The sequence below is a fragment of the Pinus tabuliformis genome, chromosome 6, assembly GCF_031772625.1.
Source record: "Pinus tabuliformis cultivar Carrire ecotype Pingquan chromosome 6, CPIR1, whole genome shotgun sequence".
Taxonomy (NCBI): Eukaryota; Viridiplantae; Streptophyta; class Pinopsida; order Pinales; family Pinaceae; genus Pinus; species Pinus tabuliformis.
In genome coordinates, this window is record NC_142292.1 from 511941213 (window position 1) to 511964338 (window position 23126).

Below are 23126 nucleotides of genomic sequence, written 5' to 3' on the forward strand. Positions count from 1 at the left end.
TAAAAACAAACTCCAACCTTGTATGTCGACTTAAGAAATCCCTTTATGGTCTTAAGAAAGCCAATTGGGCTTGGTATGCCAAAACGGATAGCTTTCTTTTAGATACTGGCTTTTCTAAGTGTCATTCTGACAATACTACCTACACTAAGAAAGTGGGTAAGTCTCTTATCATTCTTGTTCTTTATGTTGATGATCTTATCCTTACTGGTAGTGATCCCAACCTTATAAATCATATGAAGTCTATCCTTAAAAAGCAGTTTGAAATGACATACTTAGGACACTTTCATTATTTTATTGGTCTTCAAGTCTTGTAATCCAAAGAAGGTATTTCCCTTTCCCAGTCCAAGTATGCCTGCGATCTTCTACACCACTTTCATATGGAAGACTATAAGACATCCCCTTCTCTCTTTTAGTCTAGAGCCAAAATTTCAGTCACTTGTACTTCCCTTGAAGTTGATGCTACCTTATATGATCAGCTTGTTGGAAAACTTTTGTTTCTGACCCATACCCATCCTGACCTTTCCTTTGTTGTTGGCCTTGTTGCCAGGTTTATGAAAAACCCACATGAAAGTCATTGGAAAGCAACTAAAAGAATACTTCGTTATGTTCGAGGTACAGTTCAGTTTTGGATTCATTAGAGTGCAGAAGCATCTCCTCTATTGGTTGGTTTAACTGATTCTGATTGGGTCGGTGTCCCTGATGATCGGAAGTCTATTGCGGGTTATGTCTTCACTCTTGATTCTAGACCTATTACATGGGCTTGCAAGAAAAAAGTGCCATTTCTCTTTCTTCTTTAGATGCAAAGTATCGTGGCACCATTGAAGCTAGTAAGGAAGCCTTGTGGCTTTATTAGATCCTGTCAGAGTTTGGTTTTCAGCAGCAGCATCCAACTACACTTTGGCGTGATAACCAAAGTTCCATTAAACTATGCAAAGATCCAGTCCAACATCAATGTAGCAAACACATTGAACTACACATTCACTTCATAGAAAGCTCATTCATGACCATGTTCTTGAAGTACAATATTATTCACCCGATGATCAAGTTGCAGAAATCTTTACAAAGGTTCTCACAGAGGTGAAGTTTACTGAACTTCGATTTATGGTTGGAGTTAAGGAAGTTGTCACTAAGGGGGGATAGGCTCTAATTCCTCCTTCCTTCTCCTATTGTGTCATATTTGTACATATTTCAATCCTATCCCAAGTTGTTCTTAAGGGGGGATGTTAGGATATTTCGACACATAGGAAATAATTAAGTACAACTTGGTCTAGTGTATAGTTAGGTAATGTGTGTTTCTTTAATATGTACTTTTTGTAACTTACAATCTGATGGTCACGATATGTTCTAGACATGAAGTGATCCGACGGTTCATTCTCTCCTTGGTATTACTGACACTTGATTTGTGGCTTAACACCCAATTGGTCCATGACCTTTATTTAAAGAGCATGGAGGGTCATTTGTTAGGTGATTGTTCATAAGCAAAGCTTATGTAAATTTTCTTTCTTTTATATTAATAAATTTCCTGAAGTGGTCATGTTGGCTCAAGCCGTGGATTGTTTCCCTCTTTGAGGGTTTTAACCACGTCAAGAATATTGGTGTATTGATCTGTGATCTGTTTGTGAGTGGTCTCCTTTGGTGTTCTATCTAAGGAACTTACCTTGTAAATTCCTATACACATTAGTGATGGGTAGTGTGTGGTACCTGGATAGTGGAGTCTCATTCCATATGACTGAAAACAAATCATTCTTCAATGACTTGGAGGAGAAGGACCTTCATATGCACATCAAAATGGGAGATGATGGAGGGTATAATGTGACGAAATCGGTACTGTTACTTTTCAGAGGGAGTCTGGTTCTCCTCTCACATTAAAAGATGTCATGTATGTTACAGGTTTGAAGAAGAATTTGGTTTTAGTTGCTATGTTGGAGGACCGTGGCTACAATGTGATATTTAACAAAGGAAATTCATTCCTTCGTCACATAGCCTCAGGAAAAGTGAAGCGGATTGGGGTTCGGGTGAATAACCTCTACAAATTGGATGTAGAATACTGTGATGCTTTGAGCACAAAAGCAGAGAAGGTGTAGAGCCAAGACATCAGTGAGTTATGGCATAGAATATTGGGTCACTTGCACCATGGAGCTTTGAAGATCATGTAACAGATTTCTACAGGACTTCTTAGAGGTACACTAGAGAAGAGAGATACATGCAAAGGGTGTACATTGGGGAAGTACACCAAAGCCACATTTCATGATAGTGCAAGTGATCATTGAAAGAGTTTACGCAAATGTGTGTGGATCATTCTCGACATCCTCCACGACCAAGCACAAGTATTATGTAATATTTGTAGATGATTTCTGATGTAAGTGATGGATTTTATTCACGTAGAAGAAAGATCAGGCGTTCTCTAAATTTTGTGAATTTAAAGCACTTGTTGAGAAAGACACTAACAGGAAAGTGAAGGCTCTCAAGAGCGATAACAATGGAGAATACATGTCGATTGAATTCAAGAACTTTTGTGCATCAGAAGGCATTCGATGGGAGTTAATAGCACCCCATAAACCACAACGTAATGGGGTGGTTGAAAGGAAGAACATAAGTATTGTAGGAGTTGCACCGGTGATGTTACATGATCAAGGCCTATTGTTGCATTGAGGCATGCAACACAATTGTATATGTGCAGAACAAAAGTCCTCATTGGATTCTTGGGATGAGTACACTAGAAGAAGATTTTTTCAGGTAAGAAATCAAATGTGGCACACTTCAAGATATTTGGTTCATCTATTATCATGTTACCAAGGATGTAAGAAAAAAACTAGAGCCAACAACTGAGTTAGGCATATTTGTGGGGTACACTGATTCACCTCATAATTGTCGGGTACACCTTCAATATCATAGGATGCCAGTGGTTCGTAGAGATGTGAAGTTCAATGAAGAGAAGTCCATGATATGTTTAGTTGCATGGAGATGAGGAGATTTTAGCTCCAAAGGAAGAACCTCAGGATGATGTGCAGTAGCCACATGCAGAGGAACAGAGAGTGGAAGCACCCACTCATGCAAATACTTCTAGAGATGGACGGAAGCGCACCAGATAGGTTGACATATTGCTGCATGATGCTAAAGAGAATGTGGGAGAACCCACAACACAGTGTAGGTAGAGGAGGTCACTAGATCAATTCACTGGCTACATGGCTCTGATGAGCGAGAGTGTAGATATTGAGCCATCCTCATTCGTGGAAATAGTGCAACAACCTATATGGGTTGATGCCATGGTAGAGGAGCATGAATCCATTATCATAAACAATGTTTTGGAAGTGGTCCCAAGACCAGCAGACAAGTGAGTGGTGAGTTCCAGATGGATTTATAAGGTAAAGCAAGCAGAAGATTGGAGTGTAGAGAAACACAAGGCCATATTTGTGGCCAGAGGGTTCTATGAGGTGGAGGGAATAGATTACGAGGAGACCTTTTTCTCTAGTAGCAAGGTACTTTGCAATCATATCTATTATAGCACTTTCAGTGTAGACAAGATGGAAGATACATCATATGATGTAAAGTCAACATTCCTCAACAGAGTGATTGAGGAAGAAGTGTACAATGAGCAGCTGGAAGGATTTGAGACCTTCAATAGAGATTGGCATGTGCGCAGACTTAAGTGATCATTGTATGGATTGAAACAAGCACCCCATGCCTTGTGCACCAAGATTGATAGCTATTTCACAAGGTTGGGCTTCACCAAAAGTGAAGCAAATGCAAACCTTTACCATATTATGGTTGAAGATAAATTTTTTATTATTGTATTATATATCGATGATTTAATTCTAACAGGTGATGGAAAGCTGGTCAAATCTTGTAAAGAGGATCTTGCAAGAGAATTCGAGATGAAGGACTTGGGGCTCATGCATTATTTCCTTGGTATGGAAGTATGGCAAGGATATGAGGAACTGTTTGTCTCTTAGGGAAATTATGCCAATGAGATAGAGAAGAAGTTCACATGGAGACTCCTCTAGCAAGAAATTGGAAGAAGGAAGATGCTACTTTAGGTGAAGTAATGGGGGTTATTATTTACAGGCAGCTTGTGGGTTCACTTATCTATTTGGTGAACACATGACCATACATATGTTTTGTAGTTAACTAACTTATTCAAGCAATGGTTAAGCCAACCAAACACTATTGGAAGGAAGCTAAACATGTGTTTAGATATCGTAGAGGCACCATTCAGTTTGGTCTTTGGTACATACAGACAAAGGAAGTGAAGCTTCAAGGCTTCTCAGATGCATATTAGGTAGGGATTCCATCCGAGAGGAAGAGCACATCATGGGTAGTCTTCAATATTGGGTCAGCAACAATTTCTTGGTACAGTAGGAAGCATAGATTAGTTGCACTTAGTTCCGTAGAAGTAGAGTACATGGCTGTTAGTTAAGCAACTTGTGAGGTTATCTAAATGAGGAAGATCCTTGTTGGATTATTTGGTTAGCAGATGGGTCCTGTAGTGATTTACTATGACAATCATAGTTGTATTAAACTCTTTGAGAATCCATTTTTCCATGATCGATCCAAGCATATCGACATCTCGTATCACCATCTACGAGATTGTGTGCAGAGGAGAATCATGTTGTTGGAGTACATTCGTACAGAGGAATAAGATGCAAACATCTTGACTAAGGCGTTGTAAATAGGAAAATTAAAGTTCCATAGAGGCAGGATTGGGGTATCTGATAATCCCTTTCTTGTTTAGAAGCAGAGTCGAAAATGCAACAAGAAAATCCTAATTTAATTTTGTCTTTGAATTAAATTAGGAATATAATTGTAATTCCACATCACAAGACAACTTGTATGAGTCAACTAAGTTAAATTGACTTAGTTGGATTAGTTAATTCGAGTTGAGGGTCTAACTTGAGTCATGTAGAGCGTCTCTTGCATTATAGGAGCCCTGGTTGAGTTTATTTTGAGTTGTAATTAGTTAATTCAGTTTAACTGAGTTAAACTCAGTTAAACTAGTTCCAACTGATGGAGGAACTAGTAGGAGGTCAGACAGTGGGGTGTTGCTTCATGTGGTCAACCAGTTAACTGATGATTCACTCATAAATAACTCATGCATGTTAGATTTGAGAGTTACCCAGTTGAGATTCGAGTTCAGGGACAACGTACTATCATTTGTATAATCATTCGAATTGTACAGGTGGTGCATGCAGTCATAGGAAGGCTTATGATGGATTGTGTAATTCCAATTGAGGAATTTCCATAATTAATAGGGGCTAATTCCCAAGGAAACAACACAAGGAAATAGGGACTTGGGAAAATAGAAAATTGGTTAAGTATTGGCCTAGGCTTGTCTAGTAAGTAGTGAGACACATAGAGATAGTGCAGAGGTTGCTCAGGCTTGAGCAAAGCATTGTAATCTTCTCATATTTCTCGACTAATGAAATATATAGGTAGCAGGGGTTTTTAGTTGTTGCTTTCCCTAGGAAATCACTGTGTAATATGTTGATTGAATTATTTCTCTTGTATGCTTTGTGATTTCACGATTGTTTAATTGTTTCCTCTAATGAGTAGAGTAGACTCAAGTCTATTCTTTTAGTAAATTACATTAGCAGTTTGAATCTACAAGAAATTTCTACAGTAGCCATCATCTAGACTCCATTATGGATCATTGTTGATAAATCATTATGATGCCTCTTTTCATGTTTATTATCATATGTATCATTTTCATATGCGGTACCATATTGAGTTGTATTATTTTGACTTGTATCATTTTGAATTATATCATTTGGACATGTATTATTTGGGTCTGCATTATGTGTAGTTGGTCACGAACCAACAATTTTGTTTATTAATAATATAAAAATATTTATCATAGTTAAACAAAAAATTATCTTATTATTTTATTCTAATGTTGTGGTGTGGTCTATAACTATAAGAAACCTAAAATGTTTCCTATTTTATTTTCATGGAGATTTAATAAGTATAATGATGTTGTTAGTTTGTATGAATGCCCATTTCCTTAAAAAATATTTATAAATGGTATGCTATAAAATATTTCAAATGAAATATGACTTACTCTATAATCATATAAGTTATTTAAGAGACATAATATACTTAACTAATTTAATTGAAATAAAAAAATATTCAATTAATAAATGGACGCTATAAAGTAAGCAACATGAGTTTTTTAAAATGGAAGCATAATGTGGCTCTAAAATGGAAGTAAAATTTGACATTAAATTGGAAGCCATACTTGGAGCTATTACTGGCTCTAAATAGGAAGCTACATTGGTTGCTTAGTAGGAAGAAAAGTTAGAGGCTAATTAAGAAGCAAACCCAACACTAAAAGGAAGCAAAACCTCAACCTAAAAAAGAAGTAAGCCTGGTTGCTAAACAAGAAGAACACCTTGCAACTAAAAGGAAGCAAACCATGAGGCCAACAAGGAAGAAATTATGGAAGAAAAAAAGGAAGCAACAATGGAAGCCAAACTAGAAGCACACCAAGATCAATCTTGGAAGAAAAACTTGGCATTATCTAAGAAGCAAAAAGGAAGCAATTTAGGTAGCAAACAACGAACTAATAATGGAAGTAATAATAGTAGCCAAACTTGGCGTTACCTGAGAAGAAAACACAAAAACAATTCAGGTAGAAAACAAAGAAGTAATAATGGAAGAAATATTAGAAAATAAACTTGGCATTCCCTAAGAAGGAAACAAAAAATCCATTCAGGTAGCAAACCAAGAAGTAATAATGGAAGCAATATTAGAAGCAAAAAAAGACACTCTAATGGAAGTCATATTAGAAGCTAAAGAAGATGCCATAATGGAAGCAAATCTATATGCAACAAGTGATGCCATAGTTGAAGAAAAAATCAAAGCAACATACAACATTATAATGGAAGCATAACTTGGTGTAAAATAGGAAGTCAAAAAAGAAGTTATTTTCGATTGCATACCAAAAGTAAAACATGAAGCACAATTGGAGAAAAACTAGACGTACAAATGGACGCAACAATGGAAGCAAGAATGGAATAAACATTTTTCGGCCCTATTTCTAGTGGTACTATCAGTGCTATTTCCGACGTCCAAGTGAAAATGCATTGTAGTGCTAGGTTTTGCTCCACCGATTGAACCCAATTTGTAGGCTCAAATACACTAATTTCTGGCGTTATTTCCAGCGCTAATGACCTGTTTTGTTGTAGTGATAAACATAATCAATGGGAGAAATACCTTCTCTTATTGGAATTTACGTACAACAATAGTTATCACAATTCAATTCAAATAGCTCCCTTCAAAATCTGTTATGAAACCAACTCACAAAAAGATATAAAAGAAATATCAACGCCTTAGAATTCAGCCTCTTCGAGGGGGAAACCTCCTTTACATTACACAAATGAACAATTCTTGGATGATATAAATGACAAAACCTCCTTTCTATATATAGGAGTCCAAGGGGTCACAATATAGCCAAAGCCGACCTAACAATAATAATATAAGGGCACAAAAATAACAATAGTGGGCTCTATGGGGCACAATAATAACAATATGGGGACACTAGGGGCACAACAATAACAATAAGGGATACAATGACAATAGTAATGGGGGAATCACTAGTATTATAGGGACCTAACAAAATCCTATATGGAAGACCATGTGGTACTCTATTAAGATGGGATCGATTCATGTTGGGACCTAACATGCTCTGAGAAATGGAAGAACAAATGGCTACAATTAAGCAAAGGCTAAAGGAAGCTATGGATCACCAGAAAGGTTATGTAAATGCAAAGAGAATTGATAGAAGCTTTGATGAATGTAGCCAAGTTTTTGTTAGAGTCAGACCATCTAAGAATTCCTTTAGATTTGGAAAGGGAACAAAGCCATCCCCTATATTTGTTGGTTGATTTAAGATCGTAGAGAGGATCAGGCCAGTTGATTATAAGCTTGAGCTACCATCCTATCTAAGAAATATACATAATGTGTTTCATGATCTTACACATAGAAAATATGTACCTAACCCATCCCATGTATTGAAATTTGAGAAATTACAGGTTTCCAAGGAGGGAGTCCTTCAAATCGAACCATTTTCTATACTGGACCACCGAGTTCGTTGGCTCAGGAATCATGAGTTTGAGTAAGTCAAAGTTAAATGGGAGAAATATAGCTCTGGGTTAACTACTTGAGAGGATGCAAATGCTATTTTCGTGACTTTTCTTATCTATTTGATTATATTGTGTGGTGAACCAAATATGATTGGATAACTTAGCTTAGATAGATACTTTTGTGAAATATCTAAATAATGTCTTATTATTTAAATTTTACACTATGGTACTATGTATAAGGTTGTGGTTTTAGTTATTCTTTATGTAAACATGGTTGAAGTATAATGTTCTGATGATGTTTCATGATGTGATGCCATGTAGCAATAGGACATAGTTTTGTGATAGGACAATGATGCATATGTGGTACTTATTTATTTATTTTGTTATGATAATGATGTTATATATTGATGATGGATATGGTATGCATGATGTAGCATATGTATTATTTTCTATGATGTTATGATTATAACTAATGCGTTGGTTTCATGCTGAGATGTGGTGATTGACAAGGAATCCAAAAATGGGTTGATAAGGTCGATTTATTTGATGATATCATGGGAGCCCATACTTACTATTGTAGCTTTATCTATCTCCCATCGCAAGATGATTCAGAAGATGTAGAAGCCTTCTAGAAAAAACCCCCAGGTTGAAGGAAAGGGTCAGTGCCTAGGGAATCCTAGAGGAGTGCTTTTTAATATTCTTTGAGGTTTTCTGTTTCACTCCATATGTCACATAATTTGAAGTAAGATAATTTAGAGCTTGGTTCAATAACCCTTCACCAAGGTAGAATCAAGCAGGCACACACACACACACACACACACACATATACATGGGTACATATTACTCATGTCAAGGAGGAATCTCCTGATTCTGGTGGCTGACACACAACAAAATGCAACTTAATATTGGAGTTGTAGTAGAAATGAAGAGGAGGAAAGAAAGGAAGGAATTCCATGCAGAGGGTTGGATAAAACACAAAATCCTAAGCAACAAGTTCCAGCATAAGTATGGAAGAATGAGGAGGTGAAAACACAGAAATAATGGAGCAAAATTTAAGGTTTCTAGCTCTATACCTCATGGACACATTTTTTCACCAAATAGTATTAGTAAATATGTGCTCACACAGGTACTGCAGGCTATAAAATAACACAAGTAAATATGTCATTTACACAGGTACTGTTTGCTACTTCGCAACATACATACAACCATAAGTGAGAGTGAAACTGGTAGCTTCATTACACAATTTTAGAGGAGGAAAAACATACATGAAATGATATACAAAAGGGAAAACATACTGCACATTACTCCATTTGGAATCAACAAAAATGCTTCATTAATATTTGAAGATAGAGTCCAAATCACCAGTCCATCATAGTTAACATTTGTATAAGCTCGAGCACGTCATGAACAAGAAAATTGAACCAAAAGTGGAACCTCCATGGGACTAGGTGCGGTGACCAAAGGTTTTGTGCTTGAGTGCTAAAGCCTTTGGGCCCCTGTCGGGGGCCTATCTCCCTTTATAATTCATGCTTCACCCTTGGTCCTTTGGATGTTCATGACCAAGCGCCACCACATATCGAAGCCCCTTCACCATCAGAACTTTTCCAAATTAGAATTTACCAGGAGTTACGATATTTCACATCCCCGATATGGCCCATAAAACTTAGGTACTAAATATTCCTTTGGCTCTGGGTTCTATGGATCTCTCATGACCATGTGCTAGTATGCATTAGAAGCCCTCTTCATAAGACGTTTCCAATTTAAGAATTAGCATTGAAGTTACGATATTTCGCAATTCCGATGAGCTCATAACTCTTGGTGCTCGGCCCCAGATCTACGCCTTTAGTTCTCTAGATCTTTCGTGAATAACTTCCACATGACTTTAGAGCTCCTTCTATTGAAGGTTCTTCCAATAAAAGTTTTTATGGCCTTTCCCTCCGAAATTATTTATAATTATTGGGTGCTTGGCCTTGGTTCGAGCCCTTGGTTCTTTTGGATATCCATGACTTGGTGCTAGTAAATATCAAATCCCTTCTCACCGGAAGTTTTTCAAATACTAATTAAAACAGAGTTATGATGGCCTCTTCCTCTGAAATGTGGACCTTCAAAGTGACATCATGCTGACATCATCACCTCCACGTGGCGCCTCTTGAGTGGTTACACGCATCACTCGAATTTGTTCCCCTAGGCGCCTCAAAATGCCAAAACTTCCTTCCATGTGTCCTTGTCCCGCCATGTCATGCTGACGTAATCTTCCCTGGCAACTCATTGGAACCAACTATTTGCTACCAGGTGTCTTCTTCAGAGGAGAGAGAAAAGGTCCTTGGGGTCTTTGGATTTTCAAAGATTTCTTTGTACTTCATTTTTCTTCAGAACCTCAACATTTAGTAAAGAATTCATTTGATAAGAATTTTTGAGGATCCGATCCTCTGATCCCCTCTACTATGAGGTACAACCTTCTAATATCGGACCCCAATATAGCTTCCTTCCGATTTCCTGCTCTGGCATTCCATTTCAGGTGCGTCTGCTCTTGAATTTTAGATCTCCCATTTTCATTTCAGCCTCCAATATTTCGGTACTTCCCCTTGAATTTCAGATTCGAAATTTTGTCACTTTCTTTATCGGATTTCCTCTAGATTTCATCTCCTGAAATTTTGGGTCTCCCATATAATATCTACCTCTTCCTCTTTGTGATTTCAGCCTCCAAAATTTCAGTCTCCTTTTATGGCTTTGGGATGTAGGCTCTCCATTTTGATTTTCCTTTGAACCACCAAGACCGCACCTATCCTCCATTGTATCAGGGATAAAAATAGAACCATTTGACAAAAATGTAAGGTCGTATGACAAGTGACAAGACCTACAAGGGAGAATATGTAACATCATATGGGTTGGGGATAAACTTAATTAACACTACATTTACTAGTGGTTCTTTTTCCTTATATATCTCTTGATGGATAGCTCTTGAGGGGCTATGTGACCATATTGAGGAGGTCGAGTGCCTGATATTGGATTGGGATGCTATAGTACAAAAATGTCTGTGGGACTTCGATGCCTGGGGCTGTGCACCTTAGTGAGTGTGGAGGGAGTTGAGCTAGCCTTGTGAGATGCCTAGAGTCATTGAGTACTAGGATCAGATGTCTGCCTTGGGGTAATCCTTGAGGATATGGTATAGATCAATGAGGCTTTATGCTTGGTTCTGAAAGTTGGGAAAAAACTCGAGATTTCTTGAATTTCTCTGGTGTTGTTTAACTTTTGATGCCTACTGATATACTAGTTCAATAAAGGGTATAATGCAAATATGAAGTTTTAAATAGATAAAGAAAATAATAAAAAGTTAAATGATTAAACTTAACCTCAAGACAAAGTTCCTTAAAGAGGGAGAATATGTAAAACACTGTAATACTAAATCAATAAATAATAATAAAATAAATGAAATAATATTTATATATAAATAAATAAAATAATAAATAATAAAGAAAATATTATAATAATAAATAATGAAAAAATATAATAATATTAAATAAATAAAATAATAAACTAAAGTTATATATATATATATATATATATAGTAAGGATAAGTAAAGTTAACAAAAGTAAACAGACATAAAATAAGCTAGAGTTAAATTAATAAAAATGTTAAGTAAAACTTAAGACAAAGAATTAAAAACTAGCGTATTGACATATGGATTGCGTGCATGTAGATCTCTTTCCAATCCCCTTCTATTTTTGGAATAGTTTTTTCTATTTAATGGCTAGAAAGGAAGATGTGAAGCATTCATTCTTTTCGAAGGAGAGTGTTGTAAGAAAAGAGATTCCCTGACAGTGGTAGTTAATTGAGGGCTCGAGGGTGGCCAACTGTAGAAAGACTATGTGTAGTTGAGCCTACAGTTGGGTGGAGATTTGTCCCCAAAAATTTGTTACAGTTAGCAGGATTTGAGTAGCATTTCAATTCTGAAATCACAAGTAAGGTATAATGTTGACACAAGTAAGTCTTCTCTGCTCATGGTTTTCGGAAATTCTATGTTAATAAGTTGAATAGTTTGTGTGTTGATTATTAATAACACTTATTGATGCAATTAGTTATATGTTTGAATTCGGGTCATTACAAGGAAGGGTTGAGGATGAGAGCCACCTTTGGGGAAGGGTTGAGGATGGGAGACACCTTTGGGGGAATTAAACCATCCCAAGAGGTGTTCAAACTAACTGAACTTTGTACAATCCTGATAATGGTATCCCATTGGTAGGTGGAACATTTTTCCATCCAACATAGAAACTGACCTTGACCTAAACTCAACCTAGTTCGGAAAACAAATAAAAATAAATTTAACATTGCTCATAAAACCAATCTCTAAACTAAAATCTATTAGAATGTCAGATAAACTTTATACATCATTACTAATTTATTCTTTTAATCAAAATTAAATTTGAGACTATTAAGTTTCCTTCTTAAAATTATTTTTTAAATATAAACATTTCAAAATTTCAATATTTTTAATAAAATTAAAAATAAAAAAATAATAATTATTAATAAAAAACTTAAAAATCTTAAATTATTTTTCTAACCTAATAAGTTTAAAGAAAATTCAAACATCCCTAAAATTAAATAAGCTACTTTCTTTCAATTATATATATAATTTATAAATAAAAGCTTCATCATTAATTAAATAAAATTATAGATAAAAACTTTATCATTGGGTTAATTAAATAAAATTATTATATATATATATATATATATATAAAACATAATTTAAATATTTTTATAAGTTACTTTCTTTCAATTTTTTATATATATAAAATTTATAAATAAAAGCTTCATCATTAATTAAATAAAATTATAGATAAAAACTTTATCATTTGGTTAATTAAATAAAATTATTATATATATATATTATAATTTAAATATTTTTATATGATTAGTACATATTAAAATAGTTTCTAAATGGATGCATTATTAAAGCATTCTTCACATAATAGTTATTGATTTAAAACCTTATTTAATTCTCAATTAAATATTATAATAAAAATAGTTGCAATTCATGGAGTACACAACTAACCTAATTGTTAATTTTTCTAATCACATACCAAAAGAATCTATAATTAAAATTTATATTTCTTATAGACATAAATTAAACTTTATTTTTTCCAGGTCGAAAAAGCTATATTGCATTTATATCAGAAATATAAACAAGAACATTATGTCAGTTCAGCTATTCTTCATATACATGATATAAAAACATAGGAAAGATCTAGGCTCAGACCAAAACTGAAAGACGAATTGTTCCATATATATGAGCTTATAATAAGATCGACATAAACCAAAAAAGCTCCCAATAAGATTGAACAGCATCTGAACAGGACTGCCTAATGAAACCAAAAATTTACAGACAATAAAGGACTGAAACTATAGAGGACTCGCAGTCCATAACAAATCAAAGGCAGCAAAAAGAAACAGATCCAGCAAAATTAAACTCTTTATCATTAAAAAAAAACGGAAGCAGCAAAATTAAACTCTTTATCATTAAAATATTTCAAGATTCTCTAATTCCCATTAAAATATTTTAAATTTCTCACATCCTTATCACATTTACCACAGATCAAATAAAAAATCACTATTAAAAAATAATAATACACTATAAATAAGATTTCTTATCTCTAGTATTCTAAAGTATAAGATGATCAAATACAAAAAGAAATAATCTCTTATTTAACATAACCACAAACTATAAAAATAACAATTCAATATTATAAATTAGTTGTCAATAGTATTTCAAAAGAAATAATCCGAGATATTATAAGATGATCAAATACAAAAAAAATAATCTCTTATTTAACATAACCACAAACTATAAAAATAAAAATAACCATTATAAATTAGTTGTTATAGCCATAGTATTTCAAAAGAAATAATCCCTTATTTAACATAACCTCAAAACAACAATTCAATATTATGGGTGTAGGTCTTCTCCAGCCCAAATCGCTCACTACAATTAAATAAAACAAAAATGAAATATTTTAAAATGGTTTGTGATAAGCCAGACCATATAAAAATTCACGAAAGATCTCATCAAAATTTATTGCCCTCGCTATAACTAATCAAAAAGAGGCCCCAGCAAATTAATCTAAATAGCTTCCGCCAAAAAAGATCTCATCAAAATTTATTGCCCTCGCTATAACTAATCAAAAAGAGGCCCCAGCAAATTAATCTAAATAGCTTCGGCCGAAAACGTCGACAGCAGGGTTCGAACCTGCGCGGGCGAAGCCCAACAGATTTCAAGTCTGTCTCCTTAACCACTCGGACATATCGACACTTTTTAAAATAAATGTAATATATAGTATAGAATATTTCCAAGTTTGGAGTTGAAAGATGCTCAAAACCAAACAGAAAACTCTATGCTCTGAGCTTAATTATAGTGTATTTTCCGTTTTGATAGACACCAATTTGGAGTGGAAATATAATCCAAACTGAACTGTAAGTGTATTTATAGTATGTCTTCTGTTTGATTCAAATATTGATTTTTCATCTGCCCGTCTAGCTCAGTTGGTAGAGCGCAAGGCTCTTAACCTTGTGGTCGTGGGTTCGAGCCCCACGGTGGGCGTTCAGACTTGGTAAAGTTTGTTTTGATCTCTGAATTTTTGGAGTTCGCTCGAAATTGATCGTTCCTTTTGTTTTACATTGATAAGTCATTTGTCGTGCACCTCACTGTTTAAACATGCATATATTTGAGAATCTTTGGAATGTTGTTGTGGTCGCGGGTTCGAACCCCACGGTAGGTGTTCAAACTTTATTTTCCCTTTCCCTTTTCCTTTTTGATCTCTGATTTTTTGCTTTTCCCTAAAAATTGAGCGTTTCATTTCTCATGCACGTTTAAGCATGTATAGATTTCAAAATCTTGGGAATGTTGTTGTGGTCGTGGGTTCGAGCCCAACGGTTGGCGTTCAAACTTTATTTTCCCTTCTTTATCTCTGAAATTTTTCGCAGTCGCCACGAAATTGAGGGTTTCTCCTGTTTTACATTGATAAGTCATTTGTCATGCACCTCACTGTTTAAATATAGGGCTTTGTGTTTTCCTTTACGGTTTTGTATATATTTTTCAAACTTTTTGTTTTTTATTTTTAATTTAGATTTAAGATTTTGAACGAGTAACATGAGTGTTATTTAAAGGCAACAAATTCAAATAAACCGTATCAATTAAAAGATTAATACGAGATAAATGTGTAGTCTAATGAGGTGGAGGAGTTGTATTTTTATGATATTTATTAATAAATATCATAGGGATACAATTTAACTAAATCATATCATTATTTTAAATTATTATTATTATTATTGGCTTACTAGGTGTAGAGTATACGGTGATAGGTTATTCCGTTAAGACACTCAATGGTGTAAAAGTTATTGATTGAGGTTCTTCCGTTAAGGTGCTTATGGTGTAAAAGTCACCCATTGGAAACCCCGTGGGAAAAAATATAGTCATGCTAAGCGCTGTTGTGTCGAGGCTGAGTGAGATCCAACTTAGTCGTGGCTACTCAAGCCACATGTTAGGCATGCGATCTTGGGACTCATATAACCTAGTAAACAATATTATTATTATGATTATTACATGAATTAAATATGTATACATTTAAAAAAACATCCAACAAAATTGTTAACCATGGAGATTTTTAATTTGAAAATAAAGTAGGTTAGTCGTGGCTACTCAAGCCACATGTTAGGCATGTGATCTTGGGACTCACATAACCTAGTAAACAATATTATTATTATTATTACATGAATTAAACATATATACATTTAAAAAAGCATCTAACAAAATTGTTAACCATGGAGATTTTTAATTTGAAAATAAAGTAGGTTACAATACTGTGGATCAATATCATCCCTTATTAATACCACATTTCCTAAAAGCCACAACTAATGTTCACATGATACACATTCATATGCCAATTTTTTTAGTTAATCAATTTAATGGAAAGTGCAAAAATGTCATAACTACTTTAAAGATAAATCTCAACTTTCCATCTTTAATCACTGCTAAGAATATTCTAAAATATTCCATGGATATTAAATCCTTGCCATCAACTTAATGATTAAAAAAAAGCTTTAGATAAAAATCACATAACATAACTTAATAATTATTGATAATTAAATTAAAATTATAAAAATCTTATTTTAAAATTAATATATCTATAAATATAATTAAAAAACAATTTCATATCAAATAATATTTTTTTGAAAATCAATATCTCTTTTAATTATAATGATGAATATATTTATTTAATATAAATTTAAAATGAAACTATATAATAGCACACCTTCCTACTATCGGTAAACTTTCACATCACATAAACATTTTATTGTGTTACTTTTGTATGCACTTATCATATACACATAAATTTTGTTAAATAAATTTTGTTACAAATTGATAAATCGATATATCTTCACATTCAAAATATCAATAATAATAATAAAACTTATTTTCCTTTGGTTCTTTCTTATTCCTAATGTTAGTATTAGTATCCTTAATGTAGTTTTATTTTATTATTTAAAAAAAAAATATATAATCAATAAATCATTAATTACGTCATAAGGCGTTTTCCTTTGAAATGAATTGCCTCAGCCGCCGCCGTGTCCTATTGTTCACCGTGGATTTGTGTGTTAGACGATTGAACGAATTTTGATCATTGATCCAAAACATAAATAAAACTGAAATAAGTTATGAATAACAGAAAAACGGTTAACGAAGTCCATGGAGAAGCTTGATATGAAATAATATTGCTCCCAAGTTCAGCTGACTGTAAATGTTTTGGGGTCTATCATGGTGTTGCCTTCCTGACCTTCTCCCAGAGCCTATATCAGTCTTTGGCTTGTATTCTAGCTGGTGACTGACAGCGCAACTACAATTGCTCGGCCTGCGCCAGATCTAGGCCCTGCTCTGAGGATTGCAGGGTGGTTCCCTTGATTCAGACTCCGATAATTATTACAGAGATGGCCATGGGGATCATCGTTGTGAGCATTCTGGTATTCGTCACTGTCATCTAGGTTTGGATTAAGTTTAAGGGCGACCCGTCTGAAACCATGACAACGATCTGCCCGAGCAAATCTACATCTGTGGCAACAATGACATCAAGTGTCCGAGAACCAACAGTGAGATCATCGTTGTGAGCATTCTGGTATGTGTCACTGTCATCTAGGTTTGGTTCAAGCTTAAGGTTGACCCATCTGAAACCATGACAACGATTTGCTTGAGCAAATCTACATTTGTGGAAACAACGACATCAAGTGTCCAAGAACCGGCAGTGAGATCAAGATTTGTTGCACGCAGGTCTTCATCTACGAGGAGCTCGAGAGAGCCACGGGCGAGTTCGGGAAAGACACCGAGGTAGGTCATGGAACCTAATCTTATTTCCCTCTTAGATATTAATAACAAACCTCGGATAGCTTATTATGTAGATAGCCTATTATGTTCAGATAGATATTGAACTATTCTTATGATTCATTTTCAGGAAACTTAGATATTAATAACGAAACTCTTCTGATTATATAAATTTATTTTTTACAAGTATTGAACTATATGTAATTCGTTTTTTATACTTCATTTTTAATTAACATTGAAAATTTTAAATATAAAGTATTGTTATTTAAAACTTGGAATTTCTTTTGCACTGATACATATGAAGCTGCTATTACAATGGCTGGCACAAAAAATTAATAACCCTCCCAAACTTTTGACTGGACAGGCGGAACAAACTTCAAATTCCATGCCTGGGCCCTGACATTGTCATTTTGGATTTTAGAATGCGCGCTCCCCGCAGAAAGTTTGTTTTGGGTTTTACAATGCGCACTGCCCGCATAAAGTTTTATAGTTTTACAATGCTCACTCACAGGATGAAGTTTTATGGTTTTAGAATGCTCAATTTCCGCATAAAGATATGGTTTCCACGTGTTAGTGTGAGAGATTCTCAATGAATACATCAACCTCTTTTTCAATGAAGATAAGTTATTGTAGCATGTGCCACTTATCAATGCCAACGACATGTCTGTGTTTATTTCAAAATGATTTAATGTATCTAACATCATCTTACAATATAATTTGAAAGATAACCCATCGATCATAACAAATCATAACAGCTAGATTCTTTTAATGTCTTAAAAATAACCAATGGATGCAACTTTGCGAGAGAAAAATGATATTGCCACAGTAATATAAATCATAGCAGAGATCTTCATTCATATATATATATATATATATATATATATATATATATATATATATATATATATATATATATATATATATATATATATATATATATATATATATATAACGAGTATGTACTATAGATATTTATTTATCTCAATGATAACTTGAGATTCTTCCAGTTATGACAAAAGAGTAAAATATTTAAAATAGAGCATGGACTATAGAAATTTATCTGAATGATAACTTGAGATTCTTATCCCACGCTGCAAAAAAAACAAGGTTCATACGATTTCAGTGTATGTAAATGAAAAATTAATAGATCAATTTAATCTTAATTTTAACGGATTTGATTATTTTTAATAATGAAATATTTCTATTACTGTGACTATATAGGACTCTAGCAGTAAATGAAAGAATAAGCAACAGTGTCTGCATAGCTAAGAAAACGAGACCGTTACAGAAAATGAAAGACCATTTGTTTTAGAACCTCAATTGAATGTAAAATGCAGAGGTAACAATAGTTTAATGAATTGCTTTTACGCTGTAAGGTTCCTGAGTTATAAACAGTAGAGAGTTTAGTACTGTAGTAAACAGAGAAACAAGAAAGAGATGACGGGAAAGAATGAACTACCGTAGCTATAGAAAACCCATTCTTTAAAGACAATGTCTGTCTCAAAACTGTAGGGTGTCCACAAGCTGGGTACAAGTAGGAACTAGATGTCACGTATGTAGCCACATCGTAAAAGTATTGCAAGATTATACTGTTGCAGAGTAATGCAAATTTGGAAAAATAATTACCTTAGAGGATTAAGGGTAACCCAGAATTTGTAACTTAAAATCTTATGACCAGCAAACTTTGAACAAAGATGCTTGCGCCAGAAGGAATTTACCAGGAAATGATGGAAATCCATCAAGCAGAGGGGGCTGTTCCCACCGATAGTTAACCTGAGATAAACTCTAACAATAATTTCAAATGGAAATTCAGACGGAGATACCCTGGTAATACGTTCCAATGCCCTTGAACAAAATAACAATGGTAAATACAGTGAATAAATGCACAAAGCAGAGCACAAGAATAACATTAATATAATTCAGAAGGAGCGTAGAAAAAACCATAAATACATATGAATAATTTCATGAACATACACATAAAACCCTGAAAGCTCAGATTAGGAACCATGTGATTATATTACAGAAGGTGACCATTAAAACCTTGATATCCAGCAGAAGCCCATAACCAATACAACGTCCAGAGCATATAAATTATTAACCAGCAGAACAATAAGCTTAGTCTCATTGATAAGAGAAGCAAAACATAATCTTTATCCTGAGGAGATTCTCAGCAAATACAAGATAATGTGAAAGAAAACAAGACTAAAACAAGGGGTCTCGACATGGGAGAACCCTTCAAAGAACTAAGCTAACTCGGACTTACAACTGAAGCCGAAAATCAAACCCTCGGCTAACTTGGACTTTACAACTGAAGCCGGAAATCAAACCCTCGTTTCGACAGAGGGAAAAACGAAAATTTCTCAGTGCTTGGCTGTCAACTATACAACTTTCCATTGAACTTAATTACAAAAGATTCGAGAAGTATAGACAGCAAATCCGTGGAGAGGACGAACATCTCAGCCAAGTAACCAGAGGACCAGTGGTAAACTCTTACCTGGAACTTCTTGAGCGTTGGAACCTAGTAGGGTGACCACTTTACTGCTTGATGGGTAGCTCCTGGATCCTCTGAGACAGAATCTACAGGCAGAGGTTTCACAAATTGCATTAGTATCTGAATTGAATTAATCAGGAAAACATAAATCACTGAAACCGTAAACCGCAAAGAAGAGATAATACAGAAGCAAATAAACAGTGATTTCTTACCCTGGAACCGCCGTTCAGAGTTGAAACCATTCGTTGCGCCAAAAAATCTCCCAAGATGGTCACGGTCGAGATGAAAGAAGGAACCAGTTCGCGGAGACAGAGAGGAAAGCGGAGCTGGCACTCTGGACCGAAAGAGGAAAATGCAGCCTAGTTCCTGAGAGCTGGCTTGAATAAACCCAGAATCAATCATAGCCGTAGGATTCAATGACTTGGATCCCCACCATCGATGCAGTGAAGTGATCGAGGAAGGGAACTGCGGTGGGACAGGCCTGCTCGTGCCACGTACCAGGCAGAGCAGGAAATTAATACAAAAAACAATAAAAACCATCAGGAAGGATAAGGTAATCGGGTGAACGCAGAATTGAAATGACAGTTGTATTTCTTTAGAACGCCGCGAATTAACTATAGATGAAGTGTAGGGAATCCCTATGCGAAGATATTTATTGTGAACATAAACTTTGGTAACAACACCATAAATGTTGTTTCAGAAAATTAAACATAAACTCCAGAACCTTAAGCTTTGTTGGGTAACGTTGTTTCGACAAAGTTTTCCATACGCAATGGCATTGCCACAGTAATATAAATCATAGCAGAGATCTTCATTCATATATATATATATATATATATATATATATATATATATATATATATATAACGTGTATGTACTATAGATATTTATTTACCTAAATGATAACTTGAGATTCTTCCAGTTATGACAAAAGAGTAAAATATTTAAAATAGAGCATGGACTATAGAAATTTATCCGAATGATAACTTGAGATTCTTATCCCATGCTACAAAAAAAACAAGGTTCATACGATTTCAGTGTATGTAAATGAAAAATTAATAGATCAATTTAATCTTAATTTTGACGGATTTGATTATTTTTAATAATGAAATATTGTTTAATTATTTTTAATAATGAAATACTTTTTTAATAATATTTTTTTTTTAAATTTAAATTTAAATAAAATTAATGTTTTCCTAATATATAAATTTATACATAAAAGGTTGAAATAAAAATATTTTAATTAAAATAGAAATTAAAATATTTTTTCATTACTATTTTTTATTGATATTTATAGATATTCTATTTAAATTTCATATTAACATTAAAATAATTATATATGTTTCTTTTTATGATAGAAATTATTTTATTATTTATATAGAATTATGAAGGAATTATATATTTCTTTTATATTAGGTTATAAAAAATATATTTCAATACAATAAATAGTTAAAAGAATTAATTAATCATTCTCAATAAAATATCTACTTCTCTCCTATCAAATAGTGTAAAGTTAGTTAAAAGAATTAATTAATCATTCTCAATAAAATATCTACTTCTTTCCTATCAAATAGTGTAAAGTTGCTAAGCGGCTGAGTAGCTTTATTGATATATCTATTTTGTACAAAAACATGTTCACATAAACAAAAACAACTACATGGATAATGGATAACCTCTACATGACATTACTATTATTTACAAAATAGCCATATTCGAATACACATAACTAATCATTTCAAGTATAACTCATTATCATCCACCCTAGCTTTCAACAATGTCCATTCACATGTTGCTATTTTTCCACACACTACTATTATTTACAAAATATCCATATTCAAAATACACATAACTAATACTTTCAACTGTAACTCATTATCATCCACCCTTTCTTTCAACAATGTCCATTCACATGTCGCTATTCTTCCACAAACTATTATTATTTACAAAATATCCATTTTCAGAATACACATAACTAACTATTACAATTGTAACTCACTATCATCCACTCTTGCTTTCCACAATATCCATTCACATGTCCCTATTCTTCCCCACTCTATGCTATTCTTTCCCACTCTATACCTTACGACATTTCCTTTACAACATAAAGTGCAAATACTAGTATAATTTTATTTTATTATTCTTTTAAATAAATTAATATTACTAGAGATAGCATAGAATTATTGTTACTATAATCCTTATGCTTTATATAATAGTTCGGAAATCATATCTAGCGAATTAAACCGAATTCTAGTTGAGATATATGGGATTAACATCAATAGTCCCAACCACTTAAGTTTCCTTACTATCATTAAAATGAATTAGAATAAATAAGCATAATACTTTGTATTTTCTTTAATTATATCGTTTATACCATATCTTAATTATATCATTTATACCATATCTCCATAATGCATAGAGTTTTTGTGGTTAGTGTTTTGTTATACAATTTAACTTATTTTCTTTAATTATATCGTTTATACCATATCTTAATTATATCATTTATACCATATCTCCATAATGCATAGAGTTTTTGTGGTTAGTGTTTTGTTATACAATTTAACTCATTTAGTAGAAGTTTGAGATTGAGTATTATTCAACCATTATGTTGTCATTTAGGTTTATAATAATGATTTTAATATATATTTTGATTTTGTTAGTTTTTAATGTGAAAGTATATATATATATATATATATATATATAAAAGTTTAAAAAACTATGTAAGTAAGAAAAAGCGAGTGTAACAATAAAATTGGCAATCCCTTCCAATAATGTCTTTTAACTTTTTCTCAACATAATTTTAAAATTATAAAGATTTTCTTCAATAAAAATGTCACGTTTGAAATTTTTCTTAAAAGTCCATACATATACTACTTTTATAATCTTTAAACTTGGTGAGGGACAAGTGTTTATATTCATAGTATAATCATCATATTTATATTGTGTAATATTGTTGAACAAGGTAAAGGAACATGTTTATTAAATTTAGATATTTTTTCACAATATTGTTGAACAAGGTAAAGGAACATGTTTATTAAATTTAGATATTTTTTCATGATATTTGCTACTAGAGGTAGAAAAGTTTGAATCTATTGGAACATTAAAGGTAATGTAATATAAAGTTTTTTTTAATGAAGTTAGGAAAAAAATTAATATTAAATTGTTGGAATATAAAAATGTTGTTTATTAATA

General features: G+C 33.3%; 2 non-coding genes across 2 annotated transcripts; one reads left to right on the forward strand and one right to left on the reverse strand.

Annotated features, from left to right (window-relative positions):
* Positions 1-14302: 14302 nt before the first annotated feature.
* On the reverse strand, positions 14303-14384 carry TRNAS-UGA (transfer RNA serine (anticodon UGA)). Its single transcript has one exon. It is a non-coding gene; the product is annotated as a tRNA-Ser (tRNA).
* Positions 14385-14601: 217 nt separating this feature from the next.
* On the forward strand, positions 14602-14674 carry TRNAK-CUU (transfer RNA lysine (anticodon CUU)). Its single transcript has one exon. It is a non-coding gene; the product is annotated as a tRNA-Lys (tRNA).
* Positions 14675-23126: the final 8452 nt, after the last annotated feature.